A 13124-nucleotide genomic window follows, 5' to 3' on the forward strand; every position below is an offset into this window, starting at 1 on the left:
CAGAGCTTTTTGAGGATTTTGATAAGACAGCGTGTCATTGTGGGCAAAGATGAGGGTCAGATAGTGGTGGCACGGTGGTGACCTGGGAAGCAGGGGCTGGCCGTTGTTGCTTCCTGACCTGCCTGATGGGGGCCTGGGCCTGGTTCAGAGAGGAGGGGAGGCCCCTCATGTGGGCAGGCCAGGCTGTCCGGGTGGGTGGTCGGTGCCTGGTGGTGGTGGGGCGGGCCCAGTCGGAGGGCTGCTCCCCTTCACCAGAGTCCCCCCACCCCGAGCCCAGGCTGGGCCCGCAGCACCTCTGATGGTCAGGAGAGCCACGGGGGAGTCTGAGCAAGAGGTGTTTGGAGACAGTTGCTGATGGGGAAGCGTGTCTCAGCGCCCCCCCGCCACTTTGGGGTCAGAATCGAGTGTGGAGAAGGGAGCCCAGAGAACGAGAGCTGGGAGCCGGGCTCGCTGTCTTTGCTCTGCCGCTCTCCTGGACACGCTCTGGCTCTGCCCTTGTTTTCTTATCTGTAAAATGGGCTGTCAGATTAGATTCTAAGATTCCTTCCACCTTGGGCTTACTCTTGTAAAAGTAATACTTGCTGGCGACATTTATGAAGGCTGTGCTTGTAGGGTCCAGGAGCCTTTTCTTACCTGGCAAGAAATGGGAGGTGGTGTTCCCATTTTGCAGTTGAGGAAACCGAGGCTCTGAGTGGTAATGTCTCCCAGGTAGAAAGTGTAAGATGGGATCGAACCGAACCGAGGCTCGGACTCCAAGGAGGTGCTTCCTTCCTGAGCGCTCGGTGCCTGGAAGGCCCTGGAGCCCCATTGTGGAGACTTCTCCAAAAGGATCAGAATCGGGGACCGTCAGCCAGAGCAGGAGGCCTGTTCAGCTCAGGCCCTTCCCTCTGCGTGTGGAGACCCCTCTTCTCTTCCCCTTGAGCGTGGAGACCCCGCTTCGTGTCTTCTTGCAGACCCCCGGGTGCTCCTAGCCCTTCACCCTCTGTCTCTGGGCCGTCCGAGGTGGGACCTCTCTGGGGTCATCATAATCCCTTATCTGCCCCACCGCATCCTCTCCGACAGCAGCCAGGGCGATCTTGGAAGAACACTCCATCAGGTACATCTCATCTTGCTGAGTCCCTCCATTGACCTTCCAGCGCCCTCAGGCTCCAGTCTGAAGTGACTGTGACCAACCTGCCTGGCCTGACCCCTTCAGCTTCCTTCACTTTTGTTTACCTTGTGACAGACACTCTGTGCACCTGACCCCACTTGAGTTCCCCAGCCTCCCTCCCCTCCCCGTCCTCTCCTGGGGGCCCTTTGCCGGGAACGCCACCCTGGGTCCTGCTGCCTAGTTCTCATCTCAGCTTCTTCTCAGGCGTCAGCTCCTTCTCAGACGTCAGCTCCTGAGGGAGGCCTTCAGTGGCCACCCTAGCCACAGGAGCCATTCCATCATTTTCTGTTATGTTTTTAAAAATAAACTTCTAATTTTAGAGCAGTTTTAGATTTAGATTTCCAGGTAAGTTGTGAAGCTAGTGCAGAGTGTTCCCATACCACCCCCCGACGCACACACACACATAGTTACACACACACACAGAGTTACAGTTTTTCCCCTGTTATTAACACCATACATTGGTCTGGTCCATTTGTCACAATTAATCAATCGGTGTGTTATTACCAACTAAAGTTGATGCTTTCTTCAGATTTCTTTAGTTTTTCCACTAAGATCCCTTTTCTCTTCCAGCACCCCATCCCGGATCCCACATGACATTTAGCTGTCGTGTCTCCTTAGAATCCTCTTGGCTGTGACAGTTTGTTAGACTTTCCTTGTTTTTGATGGCCTTGCTAGTTTGGAGGAAAACTGGTCAGGTATTTTGTAGGATGATCCTCATTTGGGGTTTATCTGATGTTTTTCTCATGGTTGGATTGGAGTAGGCCGGAATTATGGGTTTTTGAGAGGAAGCCCTTAAAGGGCCGTTTCCATCACATCATATCAAGGGTATATATTATGAACATGATTTATCACTGGTGGTGTTGACCTTGATCACTTGGCCAAGGGAGTGTTTGTCAGGTTTCTCCCCTTCCTCTTTGGAAGGAAGTCACAGTGCCCAGCCCACACTTACGAAGTGTGGGGAGCCATGCTCCAGCTCCCGAAGGCCAGAGTATCTACATAAATTATTTCATGTTGTTCTATATGAGAGATTTGTCTTTTTTCTCCCATTTATTTGTTCAGCCATTTATTTATATCAGCAAGGACTCAACTGTTTTATACTTTGGGTTTTGTATTACTTATTTTGTTGCTCAGATTGTTCTAGCTTTGGCCACTGGGAGCACTTTCAGTCGGCTCCTGTGTCCCTTTGACGTCATTGTCGGTTGATTGATTGATTGAACACTTTCTTAATTTTTGGCACTGCAGGATGCTCTAGGCTCATCTTGTATATTTTCCCCAAGGCCCCTAGTTGTTATTGGAGAATGGCCTTAGAAACCAAGATCTGGGTGCTGGATGTGCTTATTGCTGCTGAGGTGTCTTTGCTTCTAGGTTCTGTCAGCTGACAGAGCAAAGAAACATGTATATGTGTATAGGAACCCACATGTATACACATCTATAAATATTTCTATCTGTATCTCTGTTAAATTGAGTTCATACACTTGTCTCCAGTTCTGATCCATTACCGCATGGATCATTCCAGCCTTCTCTCCTTACTTATCTGTAATTTCCCACTCCCACAGTGAGAAAGCGGCTCCTGCCATCTGCCATTCTTTACCGTTTTGTGGTATACTTAAAATCTTACATTCAGCGTTCAGCTTGGTGAACTTTAACATGTGTATACATTTGTGGGACCACGGCCCAGATCAAGTTAGTTGAACATTCGTGGCATTCTGAAAGGCTCTTGGAAGCCCTTGTCCACGACCTTGTACTTCTATTTATTTGTTTGTTGATGGTCTCTTCTGCTACAGTGTTAGGCTCCTTCTCTCTCCAGGCCTTACACCCCCATGGTCAACCTCTCCCTCCCATTTGAGAGGCAGGATGGCATGGAGGTTTAAGAAAACCTGGCTTCTGGAGTCAGACTCCCTGGGTTTGCATTCTGGCTGCCCTCTGCCTAGCTGTATTTGTGGCGCAGTTTCCCCTTGTACATGGGGATGATAAAAATAGAGGATTATGGTTGAGATTAAACTTGCTCACATGTGCAAAGCACCCAGAACAGTGCTGGGACATGGCGAGTGCTCAGAAATGTTAGCCATGATTAGAATCAGTTGAGGAGGGATGAGCTCCTGTTGATAAGCCTATCAGGTGGAAACCCTACTCACCAAGTTCTGCTTCTTTCCCTGCTTCCAGCCTCCAGGAAGAGGGCATGGAGGTAGTTAATGAAGAATTGTATAATCCAAAATATATAAAGTTTGTGTAACTGAATATCAAAAAAACAAACAACCCAATCAAAAAACGGGCTGAAGACCTGAATAGACATTTTTCCAAAGAAGACATACAGATGGCCAACAAGCACCTGAAAATATGCTCAACATCGCTAATCATCAGAGAAATACAAATCATAACGACAATGAGATATCACCTCACACCTGTCCGAATGGCTATCATCAAAAAGTCTACAAATAATGAGTGTTGGTGAGGATGTGGAGAAAAGGGAACCCTTGTACACTGTTGGTGGGAAGGTAGATTGGTGCAGCCACTGTGGAAAACAGTATGGAGGTTCCTCAAAAAACTAAAAATAGAACTACCGTGTTATAGCAGTTCCACTCCTGGTTGTATATATATGAAAAAAAGAAAAGTAATTTGAAAAGACACGTGTACCCCAATGTTTGTAGCAGCACTGTTTATAATACCTAAGATATGGAAGCAATCCAAGTGTCCATCAACAGATGAAGGGTTAAAGAAGATATATGTGTACACATGTGCGTGCGTGCACGTACACACACAGTGAAATATTACTCAGCTCTAAAAAAGAATGCAATTCTGCCATTTGCAGCAATATGGATGGACCTAGAGAATGTTAGGCTTGGTGAGATAAGTCAAAGACAATTACTGCATGATACCACTTATATGTGGAATCTAAAAAAATAAAACAACTGAATGTATATAGCAAAACAGAAATAGGCTCACAGATGTAGAAAGCACTAGTGATTTTCAGTGGGGAGAGGGAAGCAGGGAGGGGCAAGATAGGGGTATGGGATTAAGAGATACAAACTACTATGTGTAAAATACAATAGATAAGCAATAGGGATATATTGTACAGCACAGGGAATTGCAGTCATTATTTTGTAATAACTTACTGGAGTATAATCTACAAAAATACTGAATCGCCATGCTATACACCTAAAACTAATATAATACTGCAAATCAATAAAAAAAATTGCGTAGGGCACCCCAGCAGGCAGGTTCGGGACCAGCATCCTATCCTCTGAGACGTTTGAAGAAATCCGGTCTGCAGCCTTTTGGACTGATTTTCTCAGGGCCTTTGGAACCCCTGTTCTGGTGGGGAATCGTGAGGGGGATGGCGTCACCTGGTTTCGAGGGAGACCTTCCTCTCTCCCCAGGGATTGTGTTGGATGGCTTTCTTTGTGTGGAGGTGAGTTCCTATCCTCCAGGGTCATCGTATGGCCAGGTGACTGGCCGCTTCTGTGTCCTGCGAACCTTTCTGATAGAACCTCTCCGGTTAGGTGAGGAAATCGCATACGCAAAGAAAGGCCTGGAGTTACGATACGGGGTGGCTGGGGTTCTGAGAGCTGAGGCCAGCCTGGTCCAAATGTGACCAGCTTGCAAAAGCTGGGCTGAAGGCTTATGTCTCTTTCAGTCCTAATTATTCAAAATCCATGTTGTGATGGTGTGGGCTCTGTGAACAAACTTGTTTCTCTAGCCTGCTTTTCATATGCTTTGGGACATTCAGTGCTTCAGCTCCCACCTGGTACCGTCCGATCAGGGTTCTTTGGTTGTGAGCGACGGAATCTGGCTCTGGTTAATTGGAACAGGAAGGGGATGGGCTGGAAGGTGGTCGGTTGGCTCATGGGGTTGAGGGAGTGGCTGGAGGCCCAGGGCTGCTCTGGGGAGCGGAGCTAGTATACAGCCTCCTCAGGGTCAATAGGGCAAAGTCCCTAGGGAGAGTCCCTTACCTAGTGTCATGTTTCTGCCCTTTGGCTGGGGAAGGGCCGGTATCTAGACATCTGGGACCCCCCAACATTGCCCCCACTGGGAAGGAGGTAATCTTCAAAAGAGGATGAGGTGACCACCAGGCATGTTGGGAAACTGGCAACATCATTCCCTACTTGTGGGTGGAGAAGAGGCCCCGAACTGTACTATACTTGAGAAACTTAGAAACTCTGAAAATAATTGGCTCAGAGTTCTTTAATTCTGTTCCTACACCTAGTTTGTACGACCTTTCAGGTTCTCTAACTAAATTTCAATTTGTACACCCTCTTACCCCTGACACATACTCACTTATTAACTGAATAATTCCCAAGCCAGGCATTGCCATAACGCCAGCCTTGACATTTACCGGAGCATTTTAGTCCTCGGGAGACAAAGCTCTCGTGCTTTCAAGATGTCAGGTTGACATTTGTGTCCGGGGGTAATGATCTGCTGAAAGATGCTCAAGCAAAACTCGGAAATACTGTCTAGGTGCCAAGTGTGTTTGCCTCGCTGATGTTTTCTGAGTACTTACTAGGTGCCAGGTATTATATGCAAATTACTTCATTCGATTCTCATGATAACGCTGTGTTACAGGTGTTTTTATTCCCATTTTATAGTTCCGGAAACTGAGGCTGAGAGAGATTAATGAAGTGGCAAAGTGGAGAATTGGGGTCAGGTTTTATCTTTGATTTTAAACCTTTGTACTTGGTCATGAGCTCTACCCCAAGGATCCCAGGTGAGATGTCTGCAGGGGCCCGCAAGTGGACCAGTGAGTGAAGCTGGCATCCAGGGGTGCTGGGGCCTTTGGTGAGTTGGAGAGTATCTGTCCTAAAGGGGGAGGGTATCTGTCCTAAAGGGGGAGCAATCCATTTGATTGCTGACCAGCAGGAGCAAGAATATGGCTCACTGGGTGTCACCACCTGGGATTTTATTTTTTTGCCCCTGTAAAAACGCCTGGTTTAGAAACGTGATCTGTATAGCCCAGTTTCTGAAAGACCATGCATGAACCCAACAAAACACATCTCTGGGCCACAAGTGGTGGAGGGTTGTGGGTTTGCTTTCTCCGCGTGAGACTGGACACAGCACTGTTCATTGCAGGATTTTGGCCACACGATGCAGGAGGTCAGAACAAGCCCCTCCAAGGCCAGGGACTTAAAGTCTGAAAAATGATGGACGCTGGGAGCTCACGTCTCCATACAAAGGCTCCCCTGTTTGGGCTGCTTGCATCTTGATCCTGCTGTGTGTGCATTTTGCAGTAATGATTGTGGTGTATGGATGCCAGGCTGCCAGAGCTGAAACCATTTTTAAAAATGTCTGTGTAATGTCACCCGCACAAGGGAACGAGCCACTTGGAAACTGTGCACAGATGCAGCGGAAGCCCAGGATATTAAAATCTTGAACAGTATCATTCTTGCTGAGATTTGCCTGGGTATGGATATATTTTCCGAGACAGGATGCTGGAGGATATACAATTACAGCAATTTGCTAACCAGCCCCAGACCTCAATTAGTACAGGATCCTCGTTCTCACTGTTGTATGTAAATTAAGACTGTTTCACAAAGGGGTTGTTTATGAGGACGGCTATGAGATAGAGACTTTCTATCATTTTTTTTTTTCCCTAAGGAAACTGTTTAAGAAAATAAAACCGTAAACACTCTTAAATCACAGTGCGATACGGAAGTGCTGAGAATTTTTCTTTTCAGAAATGAGCATCAGTATTTTTAACTCTGTTTTGGCTCTTCTACATCTCCTCCAGCCCAAGAAGTGCCATCCATGTACTGTGCAATGGAAGGAATTGATTTGCGAGTTAGATAACTACCAGATTGTTCCTCTCCCAACAAGGTCTAAAATATCCCGGAACTCTGAGGATGTTGGATACGGCTTTCCAAATGAGAAACCTTCTACCTTCTATTCGCCAGTGTAGCATCCGTGCGTCTGTTCACGGAATCCTGTCGGCACATCCGTGCAATTTATCTTTGTGGTTTACTTGTGGAAAACCTTGTGTTTGCCCCAGTTTTGAAGCGTGACCCACGTTAAAGGTTTATGTGACTACTGTAACTCCAGAAGACTGTGATCTACAATGGACAGTTTTCAACCATAGTTTCAAAAGAACCGCCTCTTCTTTTTCCTCCTCCAGATGCCTCTAGAGTTAACTTTCTAGGTCTGAGGCCTTTTAGAAATCCTGGCACTTTTTTTTTTTTTTTTTTGCCTGAAAGTTTCAAAGAGTAGTTATTTCATTTTGCTCCACTGATGGGGGCCCCTTTACTGTTGGCTTGAGGGGAGAGAGTTTGGCAAGGCCACATCTCTCAGTGGGGGTGTGTGCAGTATTATATATTCCAGGCCCTCCCCGTGCTCCCACCCCTCCCCCTCCACATTCCCTCTACCTGTTTCCAGTTTTCCTGGAGCCCAGAGATCCAGCATTTCAAAGTGAACAGTAACATGTTTGGTTTTTTTTTAAATGTTGATCATCTTTATGTGTTTTTTAAAAATATTATTTGTTTATTTATTTATTTGGTTCCGCCGGGTCTTAGTTGCCGCACGTGGGCTCCTTAGTTGTGGCATGGGAAGTCTTAGTTGCGACATGTGGGATCTAGTTCCCTGACCAGGGATCGAACCCGTGCCTCCTGCATTGGGAGCACGGAGTCTTAAGCACTACGCCACCAGGGAAGTCCCAACAGTAACATGGTTTTTATTTTTATTTTTAAAATTTTATTCGTTTATTTTTTTGGCCGTGCCACGTGGCCTGCAGGATCTTAGGGATAGAACCCGCGCCCTTGTGTGGGAGTGTGGAGTCCGAACCACTGGATCACCATGGAATTCCCAGTAACATGGTTTTTAATCCGTTCACAGAATCGTGCAGTGATCACTACGGTCAATTTTAGAACATTTAACAGTCACTCCCCATTCATTGCCCCTTTACCCTGACAACCACTAATCTACTCTCTCCCTCTCTGGATTTGCTTATCTTGAACATTTCACGTAAATGGGCTCATTCAATATGTGAACTTCTGTGTCTGACTTCTTTCACGTAGAATAATGTTTTTAAGGCTCATCCACGTTGTAGCACACATCACTTGATTCCTTTTTATGGCTGAATAATGTTCTATCGGGTTATTCCATTGTCATATTTTGTTTTATCCATTCATCTGTTGATGGACATTTGAGTTGTTTCCTCTTCTTGGCTATTATGGAGAACAGTGCTGTGAACGTTCGTGAATGAGTTTTTGTGTGGATGTATGTTTTCATTTCTCTTGGGTGTAGACCTAGGACTGTGGTTGTGGAGTCATGGGTTAGCTCTGTGTTTAACCTTTGGAGGAATGTACAGACATTTGTTTTTATTTTTATTTGTTTATTTTATTTTATTTTTTAATATTTTTTTGGCCGTGCTGTGCAGCATGTGGGATCTTAGCTCCCCAACCAGGGATCGAACCCGTGGCCCCCTGCAGTGGAAGCACAGAGTCTTCACCACTGGACCGCCCGGGAAGTCCCCTGTACAGACTTCTGAACATACTCAGGTCTCTTTCACATTTCCTCTCTTGACCTTGCATCTTTTCTATTAGCAGTTCTCCTATTTCTGGCCCCTTCAAAGCCAAACTTCTCAAGAGGAGTGTCTGTACTCACGTCTTGGTTTCCTCACCTCCTGCTTTGTCCTGCCAGCTCCACCCAGACCCTCCACGTTAACAGTTATCACTGGGCTTCCTGTAGACTCCAGTGGATGGTGTCGGTACTGCCGTGTCTTGATCTCACAGAGGCATTGGACCTTGCTGATCATTTTTCTCCTGGAAACTGTCGCTTCCAGTGCTTTTCCTTAGATTTCCCTGGCTCCTTCTCTTCTCCATTAAATGTTGGAGTTGCTGAAAGTCCTCACCTTGCCCAGCACGTTCTTTTCCTGGGTGATCTTGCCCACATCTGTGGCTTTATGACTCACAAATATTTTACTTCCAGCCTAGATTTTTCCTGAGTCATGATGCAGAAGGCCAGCTGCCCACCTGACTGCCCTACCTGTTGTTCATGGGTGTCTCAAACTCAATGTGTCCAAAACCAATTTCACTATCCACCTTCCCTCCTGCTCCCTACCACCCCCTAACAAAACACCTGCTTCTCCACTATGATGAATAAGGCAGGACTCTGCCAGTTGGCTAGGCCAGGGATGTGGGACTGATCCTCGATTCTTCTGTCTTTTTGCCTTTTTGTGTCATTTACTTAAAATAATATATCGTAAACATTCACTCTTCTTCAAGTTATCACCAGTGAACTGCAGTAGTCTTTTTTTAAAAAATAAATGTATTTATTTTATTTATTTTTATTTTTGGCTGTGTTGGGTCTTCATTGCTGCGCGTGGGCTTTCTCTAGTTGCGGCGAGTGGGGGCCACTCTTCGTTGCGGTGCGCGGGCTTCTCATTGAGGTGGCTTCTCTTGTGCCGTACGGGCTCTAGGCGCACAGGCTTCAGTAGTTGTGGCTTGCGGACTCTAGAGCACAGGCTCAGTAGTTGTGGCGCACGGGCTTAGTTGCTCTGCGGCGTGTGGGATCTTCCCGGACCAGGGCTCGAACCCGTGTTCCCGGCATTAGCAGGTGGATTCTTAACCACTGTGCCACCAGGGAAGCCCCTGCAGTAGTCTTTTAATTGGTCTCCCATCTCTCTCCATCCCACCTCCCGATCTTTCTAAAAGGAACCTCTCTTCCGGCTACTACCTCCTACTTTAAACTCTTAAGGGGCTTGCTTTTGGTTTTAGGATGAATATCAAAGTCCTAAAATTCTCATGTGCGGCCCTTGACCACCTTTCCAGCCTCCTGCCTCCTGCCTCCTGCCTCCATGGCCCCCTTTCTCTCCACTCCAGCCACACTGATCTTCCAGGTCCTCAAAAGGAAGATCCTCCCCTCTCCTTTCTCTCCTAACCTCCTACCCCACTGGATGCGAAGGCTCCAAATGAGGGTGGGTCCTGCCTTTTGTTTTTGCGCATCTCATTTTCCCCTGTGCCCCTTTTACTACCACTGTGCCTGTTCTAGTTGGTGCACAATAAATACATCTTTTGAATGAATGAGTGAATGATTTGACTTTGTCTACCAGATGGACAGAACTTTTTTTAAAAATTAATTAATTTTATTTTTGGCTGCGCTGTGTCTGTTGCTGCGCGCGGGCTTTCTCTAGTTGCGGTGAGTGGGGGCTACTCTTCATTGCGGTGCGTGGCCTTCTCATTGTGGTGGCTTCTTTTGTTGCGGAGCACGGGCCCTAGGCACGCGGGCTTCAGTAATTGTGGCATGCGGGCTCAGTAGTTGTGTGGCTCGCGAGCTCTAGAGCGCAGGCTCAGTAGTTGTGGTGCATGGGCTTAGTTGCTCTGCGGCATGTGGGGTCTTCCCGGACCAGGGATCGAACCCGTGTCCCCTGCACTGGCAGACAGATTCTTAACCACCATGCCACCAGGGAAGTCCGGACAGAACTTTTCTCCTGGAGAAGGATGTAAAAGCAGCCTTTCAGCCGGAGCGGATGGCTTTGTTTCCAGCATCATCGGTGCGTGGAAATAATTACCCAAGCTCAAATGTCTGCTCTCTGAAACGATTGGTGGCCTGTCTGTCTTTCCTCCCCAGGGACACAGTACTCTTTGAAATGTCCCCCTTCCCTCTGATTTCTTTCCTTCCCCTGGTATTAAGACCACTTAAAAAAAAAAATTAATTATTTGGCTGTGCCGGGTCTTAGTTGCGGCATGCAGGATCTTTAGTTTTGGCATGCAGGATCCAGTTCCCTGACCAGGGCTGGAACCTGGGCCCCCTGCATTGGGAGCATGGAGTCCCAGCCACTGGACCACCAGGGAAGTCCCTGAGACCATTTTTGATGGGCCCTTTCCCAAACACAAGTGCGATTGTCTTGCTTGCCTGCTTTGGGTTGCCAGTGGCTCCTGAAGACGACCCCAGGCCTGAGCAGAGATTCAAGGCCCTGGTCCATCTGTCCTTTCTGGCAGAAGCTGCCCTCCTATTCAGCCTGCCAGGCCCGAATGTTGGTCCCGTGATGTGCCAGGTTCCTTCCAGCTCCTCGCCGGGTCACGCCTTTGTAGATCCTTCCAGGCTTCTCTCCCTGAGGACCTGCCTTCCCCCTGGCTTCTCCACATCCTTGGGGATCCAGGCTCCCCTCTTTCAGAGCCTTCATTTATACCTCCTACAGTGGAGTTCTTTAGCTTCCAAAGTTGAAATCGCCCCGGGGGAATTCCCTGGTGGTCCAGTGGTTAGGACTCCGAGCTTTCACTGCCGAGGGCGCGGGTTCAATCCCTGGTTGGGGAACTAAGATCCTGCAAGCTGCGTGGCATTGCCAAACAAAACAAAACAGTAATCACCCGGAAAGTCCCTTAAATTGCCCAGGAAAGGACAGTGATCAGCTCTGATCAGACATTCTCATGCATCCTAAAGGTCTGAGTATTTCCAAGCTAGGCTAAAGGTGGTAAGTCCACGTACACATTTTTAGACATCAAATCATTACGCCTTGAAGATCCCTCCAGTAGGGGTGGGTGGAGGATTCTGAAGGGTGCTGCTTGCCTGCTAGGCTTCCTCCCTTGTCTGTTATATATTGAGCTTCTATACCTATGCTTGTCTGATAAGGTAGCCACTAGATGTATGTGGCTGTTTTAATTTACATTAATTAAAAAAAAAAAATTCCTTCCTCAGTTGCACTAGCCACATTGCAAGTGCCCAGAGGCTGCACAGATATTAGACAGCACAGATACAGAATGCTGCCATCATTATAGAAAGTTCTATTGGACACCACTGCACTACAGCTTTCATATATTAACATGTCATGCTGGATGCAGTAGGTGGAAACACCTAGCCACGGATTGACGCAGCATAGAACGTGCTCAAAAAATTACTGTATCGGTGTCTTAAGTTTCACTTGATTAGATTCTCCTGGGCCTGCTCTTTCTTTGAAAAGTTATGTAAAGAGAGAACACAGCTATCTTCCCATCTTCCCAAGTTGGCATTTCTTATCCAGGCCACACTGAACCTCCTTTTTGCTGGGCCCTTTGGCATCTTGGCACATTGGCTGGGGGAAAATAACCCAGAATGTGCTGGGCAACCCTCTCCCCAGCCTTCAAAATGCTCTGCTGTCGAATTCATTTCCCTGTGTGTCTCCTTGCCTAAACTGGTAAGGGGACCAGGTCTCTCTGACCTTTTTAATGTGAGGCAAGTGATTTGTAGGTAGCTGCTCAGTAAATGCTTTTTAAATAAAGACTCTCTCCCAAGAAATAGAAACTAATTAAGGGAAGAAAATGGTTTATTGGATTTTCCTTTCAAATGATAAAATCAGTGCATCTCCTGGCAACAAACTGAACGAAGTATACAAAAAAAAGGCTAAAAATTCTCTGCCAGGTAACCTATGTTAACAGTTTGATATACTTTTCCCCTCTCTCTTAGAAAAATATAAACAAATGTATATACCATGTTGGGCTTGAACTGTCTAGATCTTGGCCATTCTAGCAAAGTATCCTTTATCTGTTATCCCTCTGTTTAGCCTGTGCCCTTCTATGCTTTACTCTGCCTTGAAGGGATTTTCAAGGTTACGTTTAATTATCTTGACAGTTAAGAATGATGGAAACCTTGGCAAATGGGGAATTTCATGTTCCATGCTAAGGGTGGGGGAAACAGCCTGGAGGATTGTACTATGTGGAAATGGGGACCTTGTGTGCCTGGATCTTGATTTTTGTGTGTGTGTGTGTGTTTGTTTAAGAGAAGCTAGTACTCTGGATTTCCAGATGCAGTTTCTCCTAATTTTTAAATATTGACAACTAACTTAAATTTTATTTTATTTTTTTTGTTTATTTTTATTTATTATTATTTTTAAATAAATTTATTTTATTTATTTTTATTTTTGGCTGTGCTGGGTCTTTGTTGCTGTGCGCGGGCTTTCTCTAGTTGCAGCGAGCGGGGGCTACTCTTCGTTGTGGTGCACAGGCCTCTCATTTCCGTGGCCTCTCTTGTTGCGGAGCACGGGCTCTAGGTGCACGGGCTTCAGTAGTTGTGGTGT

At 46.7% G+C, this 13124-nt stretch overlaps 1 protein-coding gene across 23 annotated transcripts in view; it reads left to right on the forward strand.

Annotated features, from left to right (window-relative positions):
• The window catches only part of ZMYND8 (zinc finger MYND-type containing 8), a 157345-nt gene that overhangs the window by 39057 nt on the left and 105164 nt on the right, over nucleotides 1–13124 (forward strand). The window lies entirely within an intron of this gene.

This window comes from Eubalaena glacialis, chromosome 13 (genome assembly GCF_028564815.1).
Source record: "Eubalaena glacialis isolate mEubGla1 chromosome 13, mEubGla1.1.hap2.+ XY, whole genome shotgun sequence".
NCBI lineage: Eukaryota > Metazoa > Chordata > Mammalia > Artiodactyla > Balaenidae > Eubalaena > Eubalaena glacialis.